This window comes from Pavona decussata, unplaced genomic scaffold (assembly GCF_977016875.1).
Source record: "Pavona decussata unplaced genomic scaffold, jaPavDecu1.1 SCAFFOLD_41, whole genome shotgun sequence".
Classification (NCBI taxonomy): domain Eukaryota; kingdom Metazoa; phylum Cnidaria; class Anthozoa; order Scleractinia; family Agariciidae; genus Pavona; species Pavona decussata.
The window spans coordinates 103,922-116,386 of record NW_028145463.1 but is presented as its reverse complement, the minus strand read 5'-3'; the positions used below and the strand labels follow the sequence as shown (position 1 = coordinate 116,386).

The 12,465-nt window shown below is 40.5% G+C and overlaps 1 protein-coding gene across 1 annotated transcript in view; it reads right to left on the bottom strand.

Annotated features, from left to right (window-relative positions):
• Positions 1-2,031: 2,031 nt before the first annotated feature.
• Positions 2,032-12,465, bottom strand: part of LOC146482885 (uncharacterized) — a 65,413-nt gene continuing 54,979 nt past the window's right edge. Inside the window, exon 7 of the transcript XR_014863995.1 lies at positions 2,032-2,113. The gene's annotated coding sequence lies outside the window, so the exon portion shown is untranslated. The remainder of the gene's footprint in view (positions 2,114-12,465) is intronic.

Here is a 12,465-nt window from a genome sequence, read left to right as displayed (position 1 = left end):
GGCTCACCGGCAAGCCGGGCACGAGGGCCAAAACGAGTGGCGAAGCCGCGGAGAAATGGGGCGAGGGTTCCTCGAGGCGAAGCCGCTCGTTGACGCGGCTTTGCCACGACTGTCGCGGTTCTCTCCACATTTTACCCGCAGCTGCACCACTCGTTTTGGCCCGGCTTTCCCGCCCACCAAAACCGCCAGCTACGCAGGCTAAAAAATCGCGAAGAAAACGAAGACTGTGGGTACCCATAGAGAGGCTCATATAACGTATCGTGTTAAGATGTTAACCTTTAACTGTTTATGCTTACGTTTAAATGTAACTCATTGTAACTCTGGCCCTGAAGAAGACTAGTTGTACTAGTTGAAATATTGGCCCATAATAAATAAGCCCTTTGCCTTAGTGTCAGCCCTGCAATCAGTTCGGTTTATTTACACGTAAAGAGACGTCTGGCACGTGCAATTCACTGCAAGAGATCCGGCAACGGAACGTATTCAGAGCAGTTTATTTTGCGTCGTGTGGTCCCCTGCCTCAAGCAAAAGTTTCGTATCGTGCTACACCCTCAATTGGAAAAGATGTAGTAATATCGATCACCTAAAAAAGCCGGAGACTTGCATCTTGGCACAGGGAGACTAATTAAACCACCTTTTACGAGACACACCGGCAGTAAACGCGGCGTTGAAAATCATGCTCCCCGGGGTGTGGGACCCATTGTTTGATATTAAACCTTTTTATACAGTCCGACCTCTATTAAGCGGCCACCCTCCATTAAGTGGCCACTTTCCAAAGTCCCAAATTATTTGTCAGTAAAATGCTGTATTCGATACTTCTATTCAACGGCCACCTCTATTAAGCGGCCGCGGCCACCTTCTTGCTGTTGCAAGTTTAGTATTTATTGTTTTTTTTTTTTACAGTAGCCTGCGTAGCTGGCGGTATTGTAGGCGCGCGCGAAATAAAGTTTTGGCGGCGGAGCTAGCTCCTTAACACAACTGATTAATTTACCGTTGAATTCGACTCTGGGTAAGGGAGATGGGTTTATATATCTTCAGAGTGACGTGGTGGGGGATATTTAGAAGTCAATCCGAGATCGATAATTAAATCGGTGGTTTTGGAAATTTAACATGAGAACAAAACGGCCGAAATCTATACCGGAAGTTTCCGAGAGTCATGCAAAAACATTTATCAGCCAATTTAGGTGAGCATTTGTTGTTAATTTGTCGTTCAGTTTTTTTAGCCAATAAGTGTTTAATTCTCATAACGGTCTTTCAGCTGTTTATCTAGCATGTCGACGATGGTACGTCGAAAGATAATCGCTGTTCCAGTCTTCCCTATGCACGTAAGACTGAAAGGCTTTTGATTTCTTTTGTTTGCTCAGTTGTAAGCTGGTCTATTCGTGACCCACCTAAGGATAATGCTCGTAAACAGTCGCTATTTTCATCTTTATGGCTCGCGAACATTGGATACGAGAGTGAATTAAGGCCACTCTTCTCTCGACCCACAAACATAGAAATGGTGACTGGGTATGAATCTGTCCAAGAAGGACCTTAACGGTGGCTTCGGGGGTCTTTAAAGGGGCAGTGTCACCTTTTATAAGTGCCACTTTGAATAGCGAAAAAAAATATTTGTATCGGATGGGACCATTAAAATAATGGTTCAATTTTTTTTACAAATAACCCTTCTAGGGAACAAAAACTAGGGTCAATCATTTTTGTCTGGAGATGGCTCAGATGGAAATGGATTGAAACTTAAAAAAAAAAACTGATCAATCTTTTGAAGTTCCTCGTGTGAATTTAAAACTGATTGTATTCTATTATCACGCGGAGAAATCATTTCAAACTTTCCTCCCGCTGCTCTAAGAGCGATTTCATGAGGTTCTTTGTGAAATATTTGAGCTGTTTTGGCCAACATACAGCAAAATCTCCGCCACGGTTCCCCCTCAGCTTTAAATAAATGAAATAAAATATTTGGATTCTACTGTTCTTAAACCAAACACGTTTTACAGAATTCACTTTTTTAATGTTAATGTTTACAACAGTCTCACTTATTATATTCGCTACACTTATTGTTCTGTAATGGGGAGGTTTACACGATACCGGTTAGACTTTCATTCCCGCACGACTTGAACACCTGCTGATTTAGGATTAACAAAAGCAGGTTTGATGAAGCTATAAGTTTTATTTTGTAACAAAATGTTGAAACTTAACAGAAATATGAAGCAAACAGTCATATCCCGTTTACAAGACCCCGGAATGAATTTTCCTGCAAAAATTGAGATTCCTTGTCGGGTAAAACTTTTTGGTTGAAAATTCATATCGTTTTTACTGATAATGAATACTACTATGGAAACGAATCCACCGGTTTGAAAGGCGTTCGGGTATCATGTAAACACAGCAAGCTTACTTACTGACTTTATAGAGCAGTTTTCAAATAAGAACGTGTCAAACGCAAAGTAATTACTCTAACCAATCACAACACGTAAACAGTCCGGTGAACCAATCAGAATTCAAAGCAATTACATGTAACCTGTAACAGTTGGCCAAGCGTGGGAAAACGTTGGACATCAAGGCACGATTGGTTTTGGCTTTGCTTCCCATTGGTTGAGAAAGTGCCGCGAGTTTTGCTGACAAATCAGAAAGCATAATAAAGCAAAACCAAAGGAAACACAAAATTACTTCGACACCCAATTGAAGAATGCTCTATACCTACTTATTTACCTAGCTACTTACATATATACATGAAAAGATCTGCGCCAGGTTGTTTAAAAGACCATTGCGCCAATTTAGAATTGACGTCCACTCTGGAAAGAAAAAACTGTTATAATAAAAGCATTTTCTTATGTTTGACATTAGATAAAATAATTCCACGATGCAAATAAGAGGACCACTCGATTATGGCATCTTGTAAAAAGCAAAAAGAATTCATTTGAAAAAAAACCCAGCATATTTCTTAACTTGTTCTCTCAAAATTAATGGGATTTCAAACAACCGAGCCCTGATCAGTTCTAAGATAATAATTGCATCATCATTCTTCTGAGCTTATTAAGCCGGTCAACGCTAACTACATCACTTGTTGTTGTTATTCAAACACAAGTTAGTGAGAAGTATTTTATTTTAGTATTTGAGTCTTCGCCCTCTTGTAGTCAGGTTTCTGTGAGTTTACTCGCAGTCTTAGACTGTTTAAATTCATTGCTTAGTCTTTTGTGCTCTTTCTAACTTTGAAGGTCTTAGAGACTGTCCTCACTTACAATGACAAGCACAATTTTTGCGGCCAAGATATCGTATTTTTAAAAGAAACACAATTTTTACGATTTGGAGAAAATCATATTTACATGCGAAACTGAAAACACTAGAAACGTCATTCTTAAAAAAAAAAAATGAAATTTCTTGCTTCTAAATATGGGTAGATAAACCGTTAAATTTGGGCTAAGTAACCACATTTTTTTCTGAATTAACAATTAAGTAAAACGTTGTTCTCAATATTGTCTTAAAACGAATAATGACTTCAAAAAATTAATAAAATGACTTCAAAATATCTTTACAATGTTGGTATGTTATTTGTTATGCAGCTATATAAAATTAAATGTAACGTCAAATTCATTTGTCCAGTTTTCTTAACGTTACATCAAAAGAAGAAAAATTACGTTTTGAAAACTTGATAAAGTGAAGTGCCATTTTGCGCACTAAAAACAAGCCTGTACATGTCCTGCGCTCCAAATATATTACGAACCACAGAAGCAAAGGTTTAATGCAGTAACTTCATTTTGTTTCCCTTTCATTCGTTACTGATTTACTGTTTGTTTGTTTTTTTTTTTTATCCGGCCATTGCATCTAAAATATTTACACTACATACAAGTTCCCGTGATAGTTTGCATCACACCAAATGGACGTCATCAATGGATCAGTCAGACTCGCTTAGTAGTCCTCTCTTGTCTTGAGTATGATGACACTAATGCCAACCAAAAAATATGTGAGGGATAAGTTTTCCTCGAGGCTCTAAATTTAGAAGTTTGTGGAGCTCAGGTGAAGCGATTAATTTTTTTTGTTTGCCAGAAAAAAAAAAGGAGAGACAAAAACGAACAAAATTGAAGACACTACCCACGAAGCCCACGACATATTTTTGGCAACACATTAACAATTTCCTTTAATCAGCGAGACTCCTGGTGCCTCAATTGAAAACAACGTTCAACGGAAGTTTGACTTCCATTAAGGTCATTAAGTTCATAAAATGTCTAAAATTTAAAGGTACCATTGTTAAAAATCTGAGGGGAAATGGTAACATTCGTTCTTTATCTCAAACGGTTGAAACATTAACTAGTGCGAGAACAGGCGATCAAAATAGCGGGGAACGCAATTTTATTTACGTTGCTTTTTATTTTCTGAACGCCTGGAAAAGGCTAGAGTAAGAAAAGTAAGGCATTTTCGCATGGTACCAAGAAAACACGAAAACGAACATCTTCTCATGGCATCCTTTCTTAAAGCTATCCCCTGGTTTTAATAAACAGCGGAAGGCTTGGTAATTGAAATAATATTTAAAAAGATTTTACAACTATTCCTCTGGCAAGAATTGAGCTTTCTTTGCAGTTAGCTGTCCTTGTTTATAATAAATTTACTTCTGTTTAAAGTTAAACACAAACTAAACTTACCATTCTGTTTCATTTCCTTTCTCCAAATTCAAGCGTCACGTCATCACCAATCAGCACAAATGGAGCCCAGTGCTTCAAGTCTCGGAACTGCTCTGACTCGCGCAGGGATTTCACAGCCTGGTGAAGAGCCACACTCGCGCTTTTTCCTTCCGCCAGGTGTTGGTAGAAGTGTTTCATGAACTCCATGGCAGCATCGTCATCAATATCCCAGAGTGACACCAGAACAGAGCGAGCACCAGCACACAAGAAAGCCCGCGCGATACCAACCACGCCCTCAGACTTGACTTCTCCCCGGCCACAGCGACAGCAGCTAAGCACGACGAGTCTTGCTCGCAGACGAACGGCTTGCACATCTGACATTGTTAAAATGTAGTATTCTTTCCCAGGGACATCGGATATCCAACCTGGGTTTGGAGCCAACAGAATTTCTCCAGTTTCAGCACATCCGTGGGCGGCAATGTGCACCAAAGCAACCGACCCAAATCTTTTCATCACTTCGTCTTTAGTCGCATCTCGTCCGGTGAGAGGTGTGGTCTTTAGAAGTTTTCCAATCATCTCCACTTCCTTTCTGGCGAATGGAAGCTGCTCCCAAACGGGCCTACCAAATACGTTGGTAACTTCTTCCAAACATGGATCTCCCACGAGCAACGCCCCACTCCTACTGTGAAAGTCCTCGGGAGCATCTGCGATCAGTCGTAAAGCGGTCAAGGAGGGAACGATGTGAATCCTGATTGATTCACTAAGCGCAGAGTAAGGAGCCAGAAACAATTGACCATCTGGAACAAGGGTTAACTGGTCACCTTCGAGCAAGTCTACAATGGGGCCAATAATAACATCATACAGCTGGCGCAAAGAATTGACAGAGGAGGACGGTGATTGGTTTGTTTCCTCAGCAGCTTCTCTGTTCGGCGGCGGGTCATCACATACTTTATCCATTGACCGATCCTCGCACATTACCCGAACACCTTCAGTAATGTCTCTCAAAGTAGCATCTATTAGCAACTTGCAACTATCAGGTTCTATTTCCTTTTGCTTAAAGAGAATCTCTTTCCCTCTTCGCAGCAACCAAAAACTGATCGCATTTTCATCAAGTGCAATAAAAACTGTTTCTTTAGTTAAATTGTTTAATATATAGGTCATTGTCTCCTTAGGTTCAGGTAAAGCGGACGGTGATGAGTCAACTCCATACTGTTCTTTCAAAACATCGATCAAGGCTTGTGCTCGTCCTTGCTCAGCAGCACACAAAGCCTCGTCAGTTTCTCCAGTCTTCACAAGAGTGCTCCATAACGAAGTGTACGCACCCTGGTGGAGATGACGGAAGCTTATTTTCCACTTATCTTCTGACTGAAGACGACCTCTTAAGTCATCAAAGATTTTTACGCTCGATCGATAATAATCAATCGCCATACTCAAGGAGCCCGCACGTTCATAATTCTGACCTAGTGAAAAGCATGAGTTTGCCTCTTGAACAATGTCCCCTAACTCTTTTGCAATACTAAGGTTTTGTTTGAGACACCTAATTGCCTCTTTAAAATGACCTAGTCTGGAATACACATCGCCCAATTTGCCATAACCATATCCCTCTGCAGCCCTGTGACCCACTTCTTTCAAAATACCAAGACATTGTTTCGTGTACTCCATGGATTGTTCAAAATCACCCAAAGATAAAAAGGCTCCACCCAGGTTTCCAAGAGCGTACCCCTCACAATCCCTGGCCCCAATTTCTTCAGCGATACTGAGAAATTGTTTCCAGCTCTTAAAGGCTTGTTCACGTTTACCCATATTGTGATAAGCATTGCCCAGATTGCAATAAGCAATTCCCTCTCCATCCCTGTTCCCTAATTCTTGAGCAAACTTAAGATGTAGTTTGTGGTACCGTAGGGCTTGTTTAAAATTGCCCAGACCGCGATAAGCATTGCCCAGATTGCCATAGGTTGTTCCCTCCCCACTCTTGTTCCCTAATTCTTTAGCAATATTAAGATCTAGTTTGTGATACTCTATGGCTTGTTTAAAATTACCCAGTTTGTAACAAGCACTGCCCAGATTGCCATAGGCTCTTCCCTCCCCATCTCTGTCCCTTAATTCTTTAGCAATATTAAGATGTAGCTCGTGATACTCCATGGCTTGTTTAAAATTACCCCGCTTGTGATAACCATTGCCCAGATTGCCATAGGCTGTTCCCTCCCCTTCCCTGTCCCGTAATTCTTTAACAACATTAAGATGTAGTTCGTGATACTCTATGGCTTGTTTAAAATTACCCAGTCCTTGATAAGCATTGCCCAGATTGCAATAGGCTCCTCCCTCCCCTTCCCTGTTTCCTAATTCTTGAGCGATATTAAGATGTAGTTTGTGATACTCTATGGCTTGTTTAAAATTACCCTGCTCGTTATAAGCAATGCCCAGAATGCAATAGGCCCTTCCCTCCCTTTCCCTGTCCCCTAATTTTTTAGCAATATTAATGCTTAGCTTTTGATACTCTATGGCTTGCTTAAAATTGCACTGGCTGCTGTAGACCACGCCCAGGTTGAAACAGGCTATTGCCTCCCAAGCCCTGTTCCCTAATTCTTTAGCAATACAAAGATGTCGTTTGTGGCACTCTACGGCTTGCTGAAAATCACCTAGACGGTGATAAGCACCGCCCAGATCGCAATATGCTTCTCCCTCCTTCGACCTAATCCCTAATTCTTTAGTAATATTAAGATTTAGTTCGTGATACTCTATGGCTTGTTTAAAATTATTCTGACTGTAATAAATATCACCCAGTTTAGAATAGACATTTCCCTCCCACTCTCTATCGCATATTGTTTTCGCAATGCTAAGCTCTTGCATGTGCTTCACTATATCTTCTGACTCGCCCTCCGCCATTTAGTTAGATGATGACCGGAGATCCTATCAAATGTGCTTTGTTTCACCAAGGACGTTCCTAGAAAAAGAGAAAGTTTGAGAACTTTTCCATTTGTACTTAATTTCTCTGACTCTGGTATAATTTCCACTGACAGACACGGAATTCCTGTAAAAGGGCTTGATATAAGCAATCACATTTTCCAGCACCAAGCTAAGGGTGGTATGTTGCACACCTGCATGTGCTTCCCCAAAGGGTAGGATAGGAGTTTTGAGCCGTCTTGGTCTGAAAGAGGGTAGAAATTTTAACCATTTTGCTCTGAAAGCCTAAAAATGGGTATGGATTTTACAGAAACGGGAATGGATTCTGAAAACCAGTTCGATTGAAATTAAAATGCCGGTTTGAATTTTTGAGGCCAACTCACACGGTTGTTAAAAGAGCGGACAATCGACAACTCTCTCCAGTGGATAAATTTAATTGCTATCCAGCTGATAAAATGTATATCCACCAATACATTTTATCCGTTGGGTAAAGTTACCAGTTCATTAAACCGGCCTAGGCCTTGTCTGAAAAAGAGTGTCGGAAGATGACATAATTTGGTTTGGAGAAAAGAGCCGCATAAGTCCCCCAACCACCACCACCCCGCTACTACTACCACCACCACCAAAAAATCCGAGGGCTATATACCCCAAGGGTACGGTTTTGTTAAGGGAATAATCAACCAAAACATACTAAGGTGCCGACGTACTTTAATTCATCAGGAGCGCTTTTTGATGAGAAACTTTGATAGTCGAAGCTCATGGTCATGCCACGAACCTAACTCACAAAAATGAGGCGTTTGGAGATCAACAGTTTTTGTCTTTTATTCGAGGCGTTCAACTGAAGATGGCAGCGCTTGGAAACTGCCCTACGGGGTTCCCTGCTAAGCAGTCTTTTAAATCTTCGTTTATTTTGGTCAACGGAGACTCGAAGCCCAGAAAGTGAAAGAAATTCTAACAAGGGCTGCTGCCATTAGGCCATTTACCAGTTGCTAAGCTGAACTTTCCATGTGAAAATTATTTCGTTTGAAAAATTAATTTTTCTATAAAAAAAATTATGCGCGAAGCTTCGCTTTCATGATGACGTCCAAAGCAACTCGGAAATGACCTATTGTCTGGACAACAACAACAACAGCAACAACACAGTAACAACAACAGCAACAACAACGACAAACATGAAACTGACCACAAGTTAGTTCGCACTGACCGTCCAAATTCTTTGGCAATGAAGTCAGTGACGAAGTCACATAAATCTCTTTCTTTGTAACTGCTTTTTCCCAAACTAGGAAACTGAAATTAGGGCTGTTTTAGCAGGTAACATTGAATGCAGATGATATGGTAACTTTAAATTTTAATTCTCGAAAATGACCGAAACTGTTTACCAATGTTTATGTATTTGTTTATACCATTATAACAGTTTCCCCCGATAAAGAGTGCATGGTAGTAATGATCGATTATAACTGAGGAAAAATGGAATCCAAAAAAAAATTCTTCTTAATTTCTTTCCTCTGTCTTCTAGCTAGAATGTGATACAGTTTTGACCAAGCACAATCATAAAATCCCCTATGAATGACTTTCAAACCACGTTCAAAATTCTTAGATCTGTTTTTTAACGTTTGCGAGTTTCCATAAATGTCCTTGTTTCTTGGATTTTTCTATTGGAGCTATTGGAATTTGTCAGATACCCTGCGTGTCATGTGCTATATAAAGGGCAGAGGACAGGGAATCGGGAACTCACGAGAAGCGAGGGGAGCACAAACGCTCACTCGCGCGCCGCGCTCGGCTCCTAGCAATTCGCGCGCGCGTCTGATTTCCCTTTTCCCTTTCCCCTTAACAGCGCCTGCTAAACTGGCTAAATGATTTACACCTTTAAATAGATCTCTCCAAAAGAAGACAGTGTCGAATAGTTTTTATTTAAATCTGTTTCACAATCGACATGGGTTTTCCCCTCTTCAGTCAGCTGGAAACGATTCATACTAACAAGCCTTCGCTTTCGGTGTGGAATATTTCGGTTTGTACCCGAAACATATTTTGGCGGTGGGACGCAGAGGCCAATAAGTCAATTTCCCAGGCTGCCTACATCGTAGTAGTCGTTCCAAGTACGATTAGGCTAACCCAGGATAAACATTAACGTCTGGTTTATGAAAGTTGACAAATTATACCCTTAAATCCTTAAAAATTGTTCTGCAGTTCCGCAAATATTGGAGACATTCAAGATTTTGTCCACGGACTCAAAAGTTAGAACCACCAAGTACGGTACCAAACAGTATCACTGGAAACCAAAAGTGCTGCTCAGTAGCTTTCATTTGAATGGTCATACTTTAGGATTTCATCCACAGACTCGAAACTAAGAACCAACTTGCATAGCGCAATACCGTAAACAGCACCACAGGAAAGTACTGCTCAGTAGCTTTCATTTGAATGGTCACACTTTAGGATTTGATCCACCGACTCAAAAGATAGAACCACCTTGCAAAATATAGTAAAAAGTACCACAGGAAAGTTCTGGTACAATGCTTTCATTTGAATGGTCACACTTTAGGATTTGATCCACAGACTCAAAAGATAGAACCACCTTGTAAAGCGTAATATACAGTACCCCAGGAAAGCACTGGTACAATGCTTTCCCGGTTTGAATGGCACACTTTAGGATTTCGTTCGCAACTCAAAAGTTGAGCAACAGCATGCCACTAGAATCCACTTCTAGGAAGAGAAAACTCACGCCAAAATGTCTTGGGACATGTTCTTTTTGTGTAGTACGTTTTGCTTTAAGGCATCAAAAAAAAAAAAAATGCAACTAAAACGCAAAATCGGACTTGAAGAAGCAAAACAGTTAAAACCTCGGTCAACGGAAATCCAGGATTTGCGGAAATCGGATTTCACACAAAGTTTTTCCGTTCAAATATCAGTTTTTATTTACTTATATGTAAATCTCCTACACACGTCTTACATACACAATATACAACCCCTTGTCAATAGAAAGCCCTAGCCGCAACATGAAAACGGGCATTAGCATGTCACGAGTCACACAACTATGTACATTTGCCTTGCGTGACGGCTTATACATACTGACAATGCTTTACTGTCATGCAACAGAATAGTACTTGTCTCGCAACGCATACAATTTGCCAAATCTTACCAATCGGTATGGTCACTTTGTAAACCAGTCGGCAAACATCGTTCAGGGATTACGTGGAATTTTTATGGCTCTATAACGAAGATTTCTACGTCAAAATCCAATTTTTGACACCTGCGCATGCGTTGTTTGGGCTGGTTATTTCCCGTGATACGCAGAGTTCGTAACAAGCCAAAAATCACGCTCTTCAAGGAGGACAGCGCATTCTAACACACCGCTCGTACAAACGAGCAAACAGTTGCCACGACGTTTAACACCGTACCTAAATTCAACCGGACTTTATAGCCGTGAGAAATGCTACAACCAAACTCCACGACTTCCCGGAAGTTCCTGAAGCCACGAAGCCTCACTTTCATCAACTGGCCATTTTTAGAAAAAATACCATCGGCAATAAGATCTTGCAGGCCTGCGAGACTTGACAAATGGTAAGCGCTGCTAGTGTTGTCTACAGCGATCGAGAGAAAAAAAAAAAGCTGTCTCAATGAACTGACGTTGACGAGGACAGTTACAAAAATAATAAAACTATAAGCAAGGTGATAACAGGTAAAAAGAAAAAAGTTCACTTTTAGATTGTTCACAGTCCGCTATATCCCCTTTAATAGATGACTGGAATTCCCTTTAAATGTACCATTTCGATCGTGAATGTAACCGCATAAGGTCTTCCCTTTCTAAGCCGGACGCTGACTGTCTGGACCAGCTCTTCATCTGTCTGTCCGCCTTACGGTGTCCGCTTGAAGTTGTTTCACCACGAAGGTGGACTTAATTCTTTAAAAGGACAGTGTCACCGATTGGTGGTGTTATTTTGAATGACCAAAAAACATATTTGTATCGATGGAAACGTTAAAGTGATGGTTTAGTTTCGTGGGGAATAATCCTGTCAGTACACAGAAATTGGTGTCAATTATAATTGGGTCGAGATGGATTGCAACTTGAAAACATTGGCCAATCTTTTTTCAGTTTTTCCTGTGTATTGTGGATAAATCACCAGAAACCTGATTACAGCTTGTCCTTCCCAAGAAAAATCACTCAATTAAAATTTTCTTTTCGATGCGGTAAGAACAATTTGATGTTAGAGGAAAGGTACTTTGTCAAATATTGACCACTTTTGACCAATACATAATGGTAACAGGATGAGAGGGGTCCAAATCGGTCTGTAATCATACGACTGATTAACAAAATTGGACGACCGCGTAACGAGAGCTCTATATGTTTAATCACTCGTATAATCGGTATAATCGTCGTATAATTGGTATAATTATACGAGTGATTAAACATATAGAACTCTCGCTACGCGGTCGTTCGATTTTGTTAATCAGTCGTATGATTACAGACCGATTTGGACCCCGAATCGGACGACACGAAACCAAGTTACAAATTAATCATAACCATGACGATTTCTGAAAACAAAGACATTTGACAAAAATATACAGTCGGACATAAGGGAGGAAGAAATCCTCCATTTTGATAAAGAAAAGCTTGTGAGTTACTGTTGGTAAAGAAACTGCAATCATAATTGTGGGTGGTGGAGTTAGGGCGGAGTTTTTAACGTGATTGGCTCATAGAACAGTCCGAGTACATTATCCGATGAAAGTCAACTACCCGATTACAACTTTGAAGGAAAATTAGAGTAAAATAGCGCGGTTTTTGAGCCAATCACATTCACGGAAATTGTGATGGTTATGATTAACAGAGAAATCTCGGTAACAAGGTCACTTCAAAGAGTGAAAAACGTAATGATAACTCAATATTAACGACAATCAACTGCTACCCATTTTATCAGCAGAGGATAAGGCTCACATGATCTGTGGCAAAACAACCGGC